Below are 11,797 nucleotides of genomic sequence, written 5' to 3'. Positions count from 1 at the left end.
GTAAGTTAAAAGGTTTCCAGCCTGGATGTTCCTTTTTGATTTGGGGGATGACAGAAGAGTGGGAGATGAGACAGGACAAAAGGTGCACCACATAGCTCCCAAAGTAGGATCTTGCTTTTGCCTGTGTTGAGCGACAAAAGGCAATCATTTCCTCTGGAAATATTACCTTTTTTATATGTGGACTGGACGTTTTCCCCTTCTTGTTTAGTAGATACTACTGGAATCTTACCATTTGTATGAGCTTAAAAACTCTTTGCCTGGAAAATGCCATCCAAAAAGGGCAGAGGAGAAAAAGCAGGATCCATGGCATCTGAGCACCAGCACATTCCTCTAGCACTGAGCTCTGGCATGCGACAAAGGCTGTCCCACTTTCTCTGCAGAGCAGCACTGTGGGGCAGGGATTACATCCCTCCATCCCCCAAATGCATGCAGCCCCTTCCTCGGCCTCACCACCAGGGCCGCGGGGGGCGCATCAGCACACGTTCGCTTAGCGGCACGTCCCGCGGCCTCCCGTCAGCAGCTGCACCGGCAACACCGCCACGGCTAACACAACAACTACTCCTCGGCCTCGAGCTCGAAAGCCGCGGGGAGGGGCGGGAAGCAGGAGACCCGAAGGTCCGAATGCACCAATCGAAACCAGCCACGCTCCCCAGCCCGAGCGATTGGCTGAAAGCTGAGGGTGTGGCACGCAGCTGTGTGGCGAGGTTTACCTAGTAACCGGAATGTTCTGGAAGCTCAGAGGGACGCGGAGGGAATGGGGATAGGGACCTGAGATGTGCGGGAGGCGAATGCTTCGGGTTCTCAAGGACAGTCGGCGGGCAGGTATTCTAGCCTTGATGTAGTTCCTGTGGTTGGTTTGCATTTGTTTTCTCTGTTGCCTGAATCCCTGGCCATTTCTCTGCCTCTGTAGCTGTGGAGCTGAAGGAGGCTCACTTCTCTGGGTAAGTGCTGCAGTGGGGAGATGGCTGCTACAGGCTTCACCTGGATAAAAAAAGAGTTCTCACAGTTTTAATTTTCCTTGGTGTGACCGTACCCTGCTGTTTGTCTGTTTCTTCCTTGTTTAAAGTGAAGGTGGTTGATGCGAAGGGCCTGCGCTGCAGCGATGCCTGTGTTAGTGTGGTTGCTGATCCGTGTGGATGTTGCATAATCGTGAAAGGGGCAAGAAACCGATGGGGTTTGCTCATTTACCAAGGAGAAAACCTTCAGATTTTACTGTTTCCTTTTTAGGTTGCAAAATAAAGCGCTTAATAATGGAGCGCGTTTATGCTTTAACTCCCAAGTGCCTAATTGTGATTGGGAGTTAAATGCTAGCAATTTGATTTTCTGGAGAAATGTGTTTTTAGGTGTTTGACCTCCTTGGTTCTAATGATGTGATTGAGTGCCTGAGAGAGATGTTTTCTAAAGGTAATTTTTACGTTTCACTTGGTCTAAAGGAAATTAAACTCGGGTTATACATAAATGCAGGTTCACGGAATTAAGGTGCATGGACCTACCTTAATTTCTGTGTTTTTTCTAGCTGGTGTTTGTTCACTTCTAAAAATATTTAAACAAATTTTCTGTATAAGCTAAGGTCCAAAATGAATGGATTTGTATGTAACTGTAAGCCATGTTTGAAGGGTTCAGTGGCTGCAGTCCCTGTTCCACAGCATGTAAGGTAGCATAGGGCTATTTGGCAGCTCTCTGCTGGACTTCCAAGTCTGCTTCTACTGAATTCACGTTTATGAATGTTCATGTTTCTGTGCCCATGGCAGGGGGGTTGGTACTGGATGATCTGAAGGTCCTTTCCAACCCTAACTGTTCTATGATTCTATGGATAGATTTAATATAGAGTGAAAGAGACCTCTCTGAATGACTTGGAGGTACCTGTGCTCCTTGTTGTAGGCTGTGCTCTGTCTTGAGCTACCAGAATGTGTGAACTAGCCATGATTCTGATAAGTTCCTTTAGGTGTAAACAAGTTTTTACACATTGAGATGCTCTGTCTAGACAATTTTTTAATTAAAATTTTGCCCATACCAAAAATTTCCATAGCTGATTCTACAAAGCATTTAGCCTGTTGTCCTCATTTGAGATTTATGACAGTTTCACCATTTTCAATGACTCATTTTTAGTGCTTTTCTGTGAGTTTAATTTAAAGGAGGGTAAACTTACCATAGATTGAGGTGTCACAGCAAAAGAAGTTCAGTATTGAAATAGGTTTTCATAATTCCCTTCAGTCTCTTTTCTACTCTTCTCTGCATCCTTGTTTCTTCTAAAAGATAACAGATTGTTTCTGTTAGGGCTTATTGTTACAGCTGATAATTTAAGGAATGTAGGGTTTGTCCAAAACTGACCACATAGAGTCACAGAGGTTCAGAGCATTCACAAGTGGAGAAAAAGTAGCCTATCTGGTTTATTGGGGATGTTAATTTAAATGACAGACTGGTGGAACTTAGACATTTGCACTTTTCCCTCTGGTTCGTGAATGTTTACGGAGTAATTATATTGTTAGTACACATCATGTCTGCTTTTTATTTTGAAACATTTTCAAATGTAGTCTAAAATACTTGTGTTTTAGCTGGAGGGAGTAGGGAAGAATATAGTTTGGTTTCATACCCACAGCAACTCTTTTTTTTTTTTTTCTTAAAAAGAGAAGAGTTTTGTACTTTTTAACCCCTTTTAAAAAAGGTGCTGACACATAAAACTGTTTTCTATTTAAAATATTTTCATGATATTAAAACATTGGAGTAGTGCTTTCTGTTTCAAGTGGAGTAAAAATTAAAATTATTATAGAAGATGAAATACTTTAAAGCAGAATCTTTCTCATTTCAATTCAACAGCATTAAATATTTCAGTGCTGTGTAACTCCCAGTGTATTTATTTTTTATGCTGGGGAAGTGAGGCCTATCCCTTTTTAGAGGATCAGTTGTGAATTTTCGTTCGTGTCTAACTTCTAATAAAATCCTGTTGTTGTTCTTATAAAATCCCTCCCCAGAGGCACATGTCCAGGTATTAACTGTTCTCTGTATACCTTCTTCATGTTTAACAGGTGAAACTTAGGTAGAGGCTCTTCCCTAGCATTGTTTTATGGAAGGAACAGAATGCCTTTTTTTTCTTCTTTTTTGACTTCTTTTTTTTTTTTTAACTTGTTCCCTGGAGGGTGCTGGGGAATTATTATGTATTAGAAAAATAGAGAGATCAATGGCTGTGTTATATACAAGTGCCAGAACAAGGTTTTTTCACATGTGGGTTCAAGAACATGAAATACTGAATTAATCAATTAATTAATAGCAATGCTTTTCAAGTAAGATTAGATTTTTGTGACGTTTAGAAACGACAGTAGGTGGAATGGACAATGTTAGTTGTGTTTATATTATTACTAGGAGTCACTTTCAGTGGTAGTATGTGAATTGGAAATAGCAAGGAGCTACATGAAGGTATGTACTTCAGCAGCATCCTTAGGCTAAAGCTACTCTTAAGAGTTTTGCTTATGAGCTGTCTTGAGGTTGGCCTCAGAGGTTTAATTTTCATCAGCCTTGCCACATTTTCCAGGGAGAGTGAATCTAAGCACATTGTTCACACTTGTACTGCTCCGTAAGTGGAAAAATGCAGATGACATCAGCTTAGGACCTGCTGAAGTAAATAGCTGTATTGTAAAGAGTAACCTTTTATGTGCTGTGTTACTTTTTTCCTAAAGGGAAGAGATAGATGTAAATTCAGACAGGTGATGCAGAATGTGTGCATTGAGAAAATAACAGTGACCAGGGTGAGCTCATACAGTTTAGAGGATTTATTTTTACATGAGATTTTTTTGTATGCTCAGAAATATTCCCAGCTTCTGTGAATCTGAGAAGGAATGCAAGTGATGTGCTGCAAAGCCTTACTACCTGGGTAATCTTAAATGTTAAAGATGGATGAAATATTTTTATATGTTCTGAGGAAATATTAATGAAATGGGTTTGGGGGAGCTCATTCCTTGCTTTTCCTTTGTGTTTTCCTATTTCTTTTGTGTTCTCCCCAACAAAATTTTTGTAAGATGTTGTAAGCAACAGTATTTTTCAAAGTGGTTAAGAAAAAGTACTTAGAAAGATTGTGACAAATATTTGGATTTTACATAATTTTTCTTTTGATTTCTTTTAGACTATGTTCTTATGAAGTGACTGCTGACAGAAAGCCCCTGGAGGAAAGGAGAGGTTGTCTGCTGAGGGAGCTGCTGAGCTGGCACTATCAAGAAATGGAAGTGTTGAGAGGCTGCAGGGTGTGGTAGGAATGGTGCCACTGGAGTTTGCCATGCAAGAGAGGGAGGTACAGCCAGCCAGTCCAAAGACAGTTCAGTAGGAACTGCCTGTGGACCCAGAGAGTGATGGCCAAAACTTGCTGCAGTTGAGGAAGTTATTGAATCGGCATTACTGACCAGGAAGTGGGAACCTGCTTGGAGGGATGCAGAAGGTAAGAAATACTAATTTAATAGACAGAATCTGCTACAGTTGAAGTTGCTTTACAATTTTATGAAACTGGTCTTGAAACTTCACTGTCATTTTCTATCGAGACAGTGGTTTTAGTATCCAGATTGCTGTTTTTAGTTTCTAGGGTTATCTTTGAAAAGTATCTGAGAGAGAGAGGTGTCTGAGACTGTAAGGTATCAAGGATGGTGGCATAAAAATTTATGCACTTGTTCAATTTTTGACACCTGAGAATTGTAGACTAGAATTTTCACACAGTTTAAATTAAATTTTACAGCAGATCTAGCCATACTAAATCCTGTTTACACATTACATAAGGGAAGGCTGTGTGATCTATACTTTATATCTGTAATTGGTTGTGTGATGTATTTGAGTCATTAGGTTCAAAGACCCAATCTTGAATATTCTTCATGAATAGCTGTGTTTGGTGTAGGGGGAAGGGAGGAGAACTTGGTTTTATAAACCTCTGAAGTTCTGAAATGCAAAATGTTTTCTGTAGGTCAATTGATTATTGACATCAGATATTCCCATTTCTCAGATGGTGAACTGAAACAAGACCTGCTTGGTGAGAACAAAGGCTGTTCTATTACAGTGGATGATTAGACTTGCAAGCCTAATTATCCCCTCTGGGACTCGGCACAGGCTTACTACATCTTGGATTATGGAGGCAGGTTCCTACTTTCAACTTTATTCAATAGATTTCTGACAGGTCTGGTCTTACAGATGATGGAATTTCAGTGCAGCGATTAGAGAGCTTTCTGCAAAGGAATCCCTGGAATTTTAGAGGGTTGGCATTGAAGAACTGTTTCACATTGAGGTTTGTTTTTTTTTGCCTTTATTATTTTTATTTAAGGGAAAAAAGCAGGTGGTTTGGTTTTTTTTTTAAAGTAGAGCTATCTTACAGGTCCAGTGAATGAGAACCAATTGATGCACTGGGTATCTATCATCTTTATATGGTTTATGTTTGTAAAATGAAATTGTTATTAATAAGTGGTAACCACAGTCACTAGGCAATTTTATTGCTGCATCTAGTTGTAGTTCGATGAGTTGATGAATGGTCCAGGAGGTAAAGAAATTTGGGGTAGTCACAGTCCCCATGGCGTGTAGCAGGGTGCCTGACCTTCAGACAGATTCATGCCTACTTAGCGTATCCCCAAAGCTGTCAGTGAAGATGTAACAGGTTGTAGGTAGGCTCTGGAGCATCAGTGATAAAGTCAGTTGATCCAACTTAAGGTGTTTGCATTAGCTGATTGTTATTGAAGGTTCTAAAGTGTGAAAGCATATTTAATTTCCCAGAGGAGGATAATAAAAAGAGAATTTTATTGAAATCTAAACCCTAAGCCTCAAACTTACTCCTGGAGTATTACCAGCTACATATCAAAACACATCCATACGTTTCTTTTAATATGCTCAGCACTTATGTTACTGTGTTCTTGTGATGAAGGTAAGAATACTTGCAAACACTAATACTAGAAGAGTTGTTAGGGTACATCTTGCAGAATTATGAGATACTTAAGGAAAAGTACCCTTGTACTGAAGCTTTTCTTGTGGGTTCTCTAGGTAGATTTTCTTGTTTCCTTTTGTCTCTTAAGGAGGGGTTTATCATCTGTTAGCCTGTCCCATTTTCTGTGAAACTTAAATGATTGTCATGTATTTGAGACTGCCATCCTGGGGAGGGAGGAGGAGAAGAGAGGGGGAGGAGAAAAGAAGAAGTTAGGCTGTAGATTAAAAAGTGATTGGGAGGAAGAGGAAAGTGAGGTGTTTGGGGTGTTTGTTTTTTTTTTGTTTTTTTTTTCCCAAACCTTTATGCCATATGAGACTAGGTGTAAGTATCTTCTCCTAAATTTGTCATGTTCACACTCTTAATTGGCTACATATTTTCTACACTGAAAGGTGAAGAAAGCTCCACAGCCTTACAAACAGCTGTTAGGCAGGCAGGGAGGTACAAAGTTTTGTTACCTGAAAATAAATTATTCAGGTGATAATTTAATGAACAGTAAAAATGCACTGTACATTACTGATTAAAAAAATTAAACCAAGTTGAAGTGCCATACATTAATAATGCTGCTGATTATTTAAGATCACTTTTACTGTAGTTTGGTAGAGTCAGACATTCAGTGAATATCAGAGTAATTCTGGAAGTTATGAACACATAGAGTGGACCAAAGTACTATCACTCATGTGTGCTGTACTCTGTATTGTAGTATACTGAAATATATGTGCTAGTAGAGAAAGAAATGCCCTACCAAAATAGTACATAGTTCTTAGTACACTGCTCTTGGTATCTTATTAGTAGCTATGGGCTGTTGGCATGATTTGGTTGTCCTAAGTGAATGGCTTGGGAAAGGGCTATTTGCAAAAGCGTGTAGAGGAAAGAATATTGGGATCCTTAGGAGTTACCTGGCATCTGAAAAAAACCCAACCCAGCTAACCATTACTTTTCTTTCATGAACAGATGACCTCTTCTGTGTATCATCTGTTCTCGATTGTTCTTAATTTACATCAGAAGATGTCTTGAGAATACTTACTTTTCATAGCAGTTTCATGTAACTCATCTTCAGGACAAAAAAAATAATCCCTCACGTTTATGTACTGGAAATGGGTTGTGGTTATCCCGTAGAATCGCAGAATCGTAGAATAGTCAGGGTTGGAAAGGACCTGAAGATCATCAAGTTCCAACCCCCCTGCCATGCGCAGGGACACCTCACACTAAACCATGTCACCCAAGGCTCTGTCCAGCCTGGCCTTGAACACCACCAGGGATGCAGCATTCACAGCTTCACTGGGCAACCCATTCCAGTGCCTCACCACCCTCACAGTAAAGAACTTCTTCCTTATTATCTAACCAAACTTCCCCAGTTTAAGTTTGAACCCATTACCCCTTGTCCTGTCACTACAGTCCCTAATGAAGAGTCCCTCTCCAGCATCCTTATAGGCCCCCTTCAGATACTCAAAGGCTGCTCTGAGGTCTCCACGCAGCCTTCTCTTCTCCAGGCTGAACAGCTCCAACTTTCTCAGCCTATCTTCATATGGGATGTGCTCCAGTCCCCTGATCATCTTCGTGGCCCTCCTCTGGACTTACTCCAACAGTTTCATGTCCTTCTTATGTTGAGGACGTGTCTTGTTTTTTAACCTGGCTTAATAGTTTGTACTAATATTTTTGTCATAAATATAAGAATCACAGTTTTAAACTTCTGTCTTCATTGTTCGAAATCCCTCTCCACACGTGTTCACATAGGGGTAAAATGCCACAACTAGGTTTCCCATGTATTGTTAACAAACTGATGATTTCTCCTCAGGCATTTTTAAAAGTACTAAGCTATTGTCTCCATTCATAAGATAAAGAAAATTCTCCTGAAACAGAAAATGAACAAAAGTACACTTCTAATAAATTCAGGTGTTTTGGTTTTTTTTTTTTCTTAGGAGTCTTCACAGCTTTAACATTAACATTAGTCCCTTAGAAGAAGATCTTGGTACTGCAGGAAGGCATGAAAAAATATGGTACCTTTACCACAGTTGAAATGTTACGTAAAGGAGTCCATTTGATGGGTGGTTCTCTGATATTTGGATGTGTCTGGATGAATTTCATATTACTATGTCCATTTTTGTAGGGATGCTTAGCAATATTTAAATTGGTATGTAACAAATAGCATCAAAGTGTTTTTGAAGTTTGGATGCCTTTGTAAAATCTTCTTTGGTTTGTATGAGGCTTGTTACTGAAAGCAGAAAATAAAGTTACAGAACAAGAACAACTTAAAACTTGTACTTTATTTATTATATGTAGCACAGAAATAATTTGAATTCTGAATACATATGTAATATTTCCTCTATACCAGGTTAGCTGTTTCCTAGCATACTTGTTAGGACACAAGAATACTTTCAAATAAAAATAAAATAATGCTGAGGGTGAGGGAAATGTTGACATCCAAAACATTTGCAGCCCTGTTATGAATACAGGTAAACCTACTTCTACATTTTGAAGGCAGCATGCAGGATTTTTCTTGTATACTTCCAGTCTTAGGTAAAAGTTAATGGGAGTCCAACAGCTAGATTACCATGCCAGTCTTTTGATGTATGTTTGGTTTGTTGTGTTTATTTGGAGAGTGGTTTTCTGTAGCCTTTCTGTGACTTTTATCATATGATTGGGGGGGGGGAGGAAATTGAACAGATTAAAACTTGCCAGAGTTTTGGTCGATTTAGAATTCTGCTTCAGGCCTGACACTTGTTGAGTTATAAGCATTTGCAATGCTTAAGCAGTGTGAAAACTTCCACCCTTCTGATTCTCTCCCCCATCCCGACATACGGGGAGAAAGTGAGCAGCTTGTGGGACTTACTTGCTAGCTGGGGTTAAATCACAATGATGTCTTTGTACACCGTGTGAGAGTTTGCAGTAGTCTAGTTGTACGGAGCCTGGAGAGAAACGTTTGGTACTCTTAACAGAGTAAGTAATTTCAAATAATTTTTGAAGGCCTTACATGATGGAACTTCAGTGTGATAGTGTAAGGAAGTGGAGAAGACCAAGGCTTGTAATAACTTTTATTGGTGCAGGTGTTAAGAGTTGGAAAAGCTAGATGAGTTTTAAAGCACATAAGCCATTCTCACCGTCTGAAACAGAAATGGTGGGTTTCAAAGCTAAATACAAGTGGAGAGCTATTGCTGAGCTTGACAGAGCTTCACAGAAAATTTTTCATATATAGTAAGCAGTTAAGTGAGATCCCTTTTGTATGGTAGTCTTGATACTTAAATATGCAGCAAGACTTGACTCTGGAGCTTACATAGGCTGTACTTGATTCATCAGAAGAAACAAAGGTTTAATTGTTTTGATCTGGAGCAAGAAAAATGTAAGCTGGGATATTTTTCAGACTCTTCCAGTTAAGTCATATTATGCAAATTCTCAGGAGAAAACATGGCATAACTGAGACTTTAAGTACAAGCATTGAGTATGCTTCTGAAGACTTGCTTAATGTTTTGAATTCATCTTGGTTTTTTGTTACTGGCATGGTATCAGGCTAGTTTTCTTGCTTGAGGTCAATATGTTTATCCTGGTTACAGATTTTTATTTTTTTTAATGTACATACAGTTGCTATATTTGCTAACTTTCAGATCAGGTCATAATTATAATTTTGGTTTCTTTATCAGTTTAGTGCTCCTCAAGGAATGACAGATCTTAAATTACTTTCTTCACTTATGAAATCAAGCACTAACTTGCTTAGTCTTAGGATCCTTCTTCTGACATGCAGAAGTAGTGGAAATCTGTGATTAAAAACAGGGATCTAAAGGAAAATACAAAACCAATAGTCATTTGATTTCTAGGTACATAACAAACAGTATGGTCTTGCCCTTCCATGCGCTGGATTCCTACTCTGTTGAGCATACATTACTGTGAGGCCAAATGCATGCTTGGCAAGTGTTTGTGGTTTAAGAGAACACTGAGAAGACTTCTTTGAGTAGTTCATTCAAGCGAGGTCAGAATTGCAGCATCCATCTTTTCTGTACTGTGGCTTACTTAAAAGATCTCTATGTTGTCCCTGCATAGCATCAGGTATCTGGCTCTGATTCAGACAGCATTTGACCTAAGTCCTGTGTCTCCTGCTACTGCTCTCTGATGTTTGGCTTTGGAAACACCTACTCAGTTGTAATACTAGGCTAACTTCCAGTGTATCTGCTAAGAATCATCTTTTCTGTCAGATGAAGATATGGAGACTTTGGGCAAAATGTTCAGCAGTGTGCTTTTTGATGTACCTGGTTTTCTGTGCCAGCTGAGGTTTTATATATTCTTTGCAGTGAAGAGAATTTCATGAAATTCTCAAATCATTAGTGTGGCAGCTGAAATGTTGATTCTGGGATTTTACTAAATTAGGTTGATAATCCATTTCCATATAGGAAACAGTTCTGCTTTTCAATCTAGTAAATTCCCATGTAGGTAGACTTGCCAGAGTCTTGCCAGTTTTTTAACCTTTGTAGTTATTTGGTCATTTTGCCAGAGGCATTCAAAAGCCTGCAATGTTCAGCTTCTGTTGGAGGTACTTTATCCCCAGTTACAGGTTCTTTGTGTCTTTGAAATATGCTTGGTTACTTCCTTCCTTAGTTGCATGTAAAATATTCCCCAGGTGATATACTGCCCGATTTCAGTGTTTGAGAGCCAAGCTGGAATACACCTGTTTGAGAGGTTGCTTTCTCTTAGGACGTTAGCAATATTTTCTAAATAATTGTAGCAGTTAAACTGCAAGTACTATAATTAAGTAGAAATGTCATTATATCGCACAGAATCTAACACGCAGGAAGAGCTTTGTTTCCGAGAGGAGCAGAGAGCATGAAATGCACAGCTATTTCATTCAGTCGGAAAAGTTTACAGCCCTCCCATTTTGAAATGCAGAGCAAAACTGAATTGTTGAAATGGTAATACACAATACTTTTTAAAGCCAGAGGTTTCTAACCTTCTAGATGTTCTTCAGAAGCAATCAGATGGAAAATACACATTTTCACAAAAGCAGTTTCTTTCACAAAGCAGGTAAGCTTTATAAAGCTGCTAAGTCTTATAAAATCTGTTATTACTTGTGTCCTTTATACTCTAGGTGTTTTAGCTTTTAAAGTGATATTATCAGTTTAATTAAAAACTTATCAAAGTCTGCCTCTCACACAGAAGCAATTCAGAAATTCAAAACACAAACATCTAGCTGTGTAAATTAGAGGCTAGAAATCATATCAAGCTTCAGGTATGTTAATTATTAAAAAAAATCCCTCTGCGTTTAGTGAAATAGATAATCAGAGTAACTTCTTGATAAAACTGCAAATGCCTTTGACCTCTGAGGGAGTAGAAGCAAGTAATCCCTTTGGTGCAAGTGAGCTTTGATTTTTATACTTAAACATCTCTAGCAACCAGTCTTTTTTCATAGAAGGTGATATTAATTATGGGCTGACATGATGGGAAAGTCATTGAAACCTACAGAAGCACTCATCATCATCTAGAAGATTTTGGATCAGGTTCTCTCTAAGGGCTGAGCTCCTATAACTCTACATCTTGTGAAAAAAAAAAAACTTTTTGTCTGAGGATTATCCTTCTGTTTGGAGTTAAGTGTCAGAAATAACAGGCATTTTTTTCCTCTGAAGATAATGGATGAAAACTAAGAGCTGCTTGTATTTATACTACTTCTGTTCCTTTATTAAGGAACTCAGTTATGACTGAATTTTAAAAATAACAGTTTTTAATGTGTTTTTTAATTTCTTCAAAAACTTACTTGTTCTTTGTGTGTGTCATATGTTCTGATGCATTAGACTGGATCTTTCCCAAGGTTATGTGCTTATACCTTCACCAGAAGAGTTGGGAAGGTATTTTATTAATAGCTGATTAGTAACT

The 11,797-nt window shown here is 38.8% G+C and overlaps 1 long non-coding RNA gene across 1 annotated transcript; it reads left to right on the top strand.

Moving 5' to 3' along the window:
- Positions 1 to 780: 780 nt before the first annotated feature.
- On the top strand, positions 781 to 11,429 carry LOC133271983 (uncharacterized). The gene is made up of 4 exons (XR_009744314.1): positions 781 to 941; positions 4,118 to 4,337; positions 9,754 to 9,905; positions 11,337 to 11,429. It is a non-coding gene; the product is annotated as an uncharacterized LOC133271983 (long non-coding RNA).
- The last annotated feature ends 368 nt before the right edge of the window (positions 11,430 to 11,797 follow it).

Source organism: Pezoporus flaviventris, unplaced genomic scaffold (genome assembly GCF_033815535.1).
Source record: "Pezoporus flaviventris isolate CSIRO_AGI_PZ_B2104156 unplaced genomic scaffold, CSIRO_AGI_Pfla_v1 ptg000027l, whole genome shotgun sequence".
NCBI classification, from domain to species: Eukaryota; Metazoa; Chordata; class Aves; order Psittaciformes; family Psittacidae; genus Pezoporus; species Pezoporus flaviventris.
Note: the sequence above shows the minus strand (reverse complement) of the source record. Positions and strands in the feature narration are given on the sequence as shown.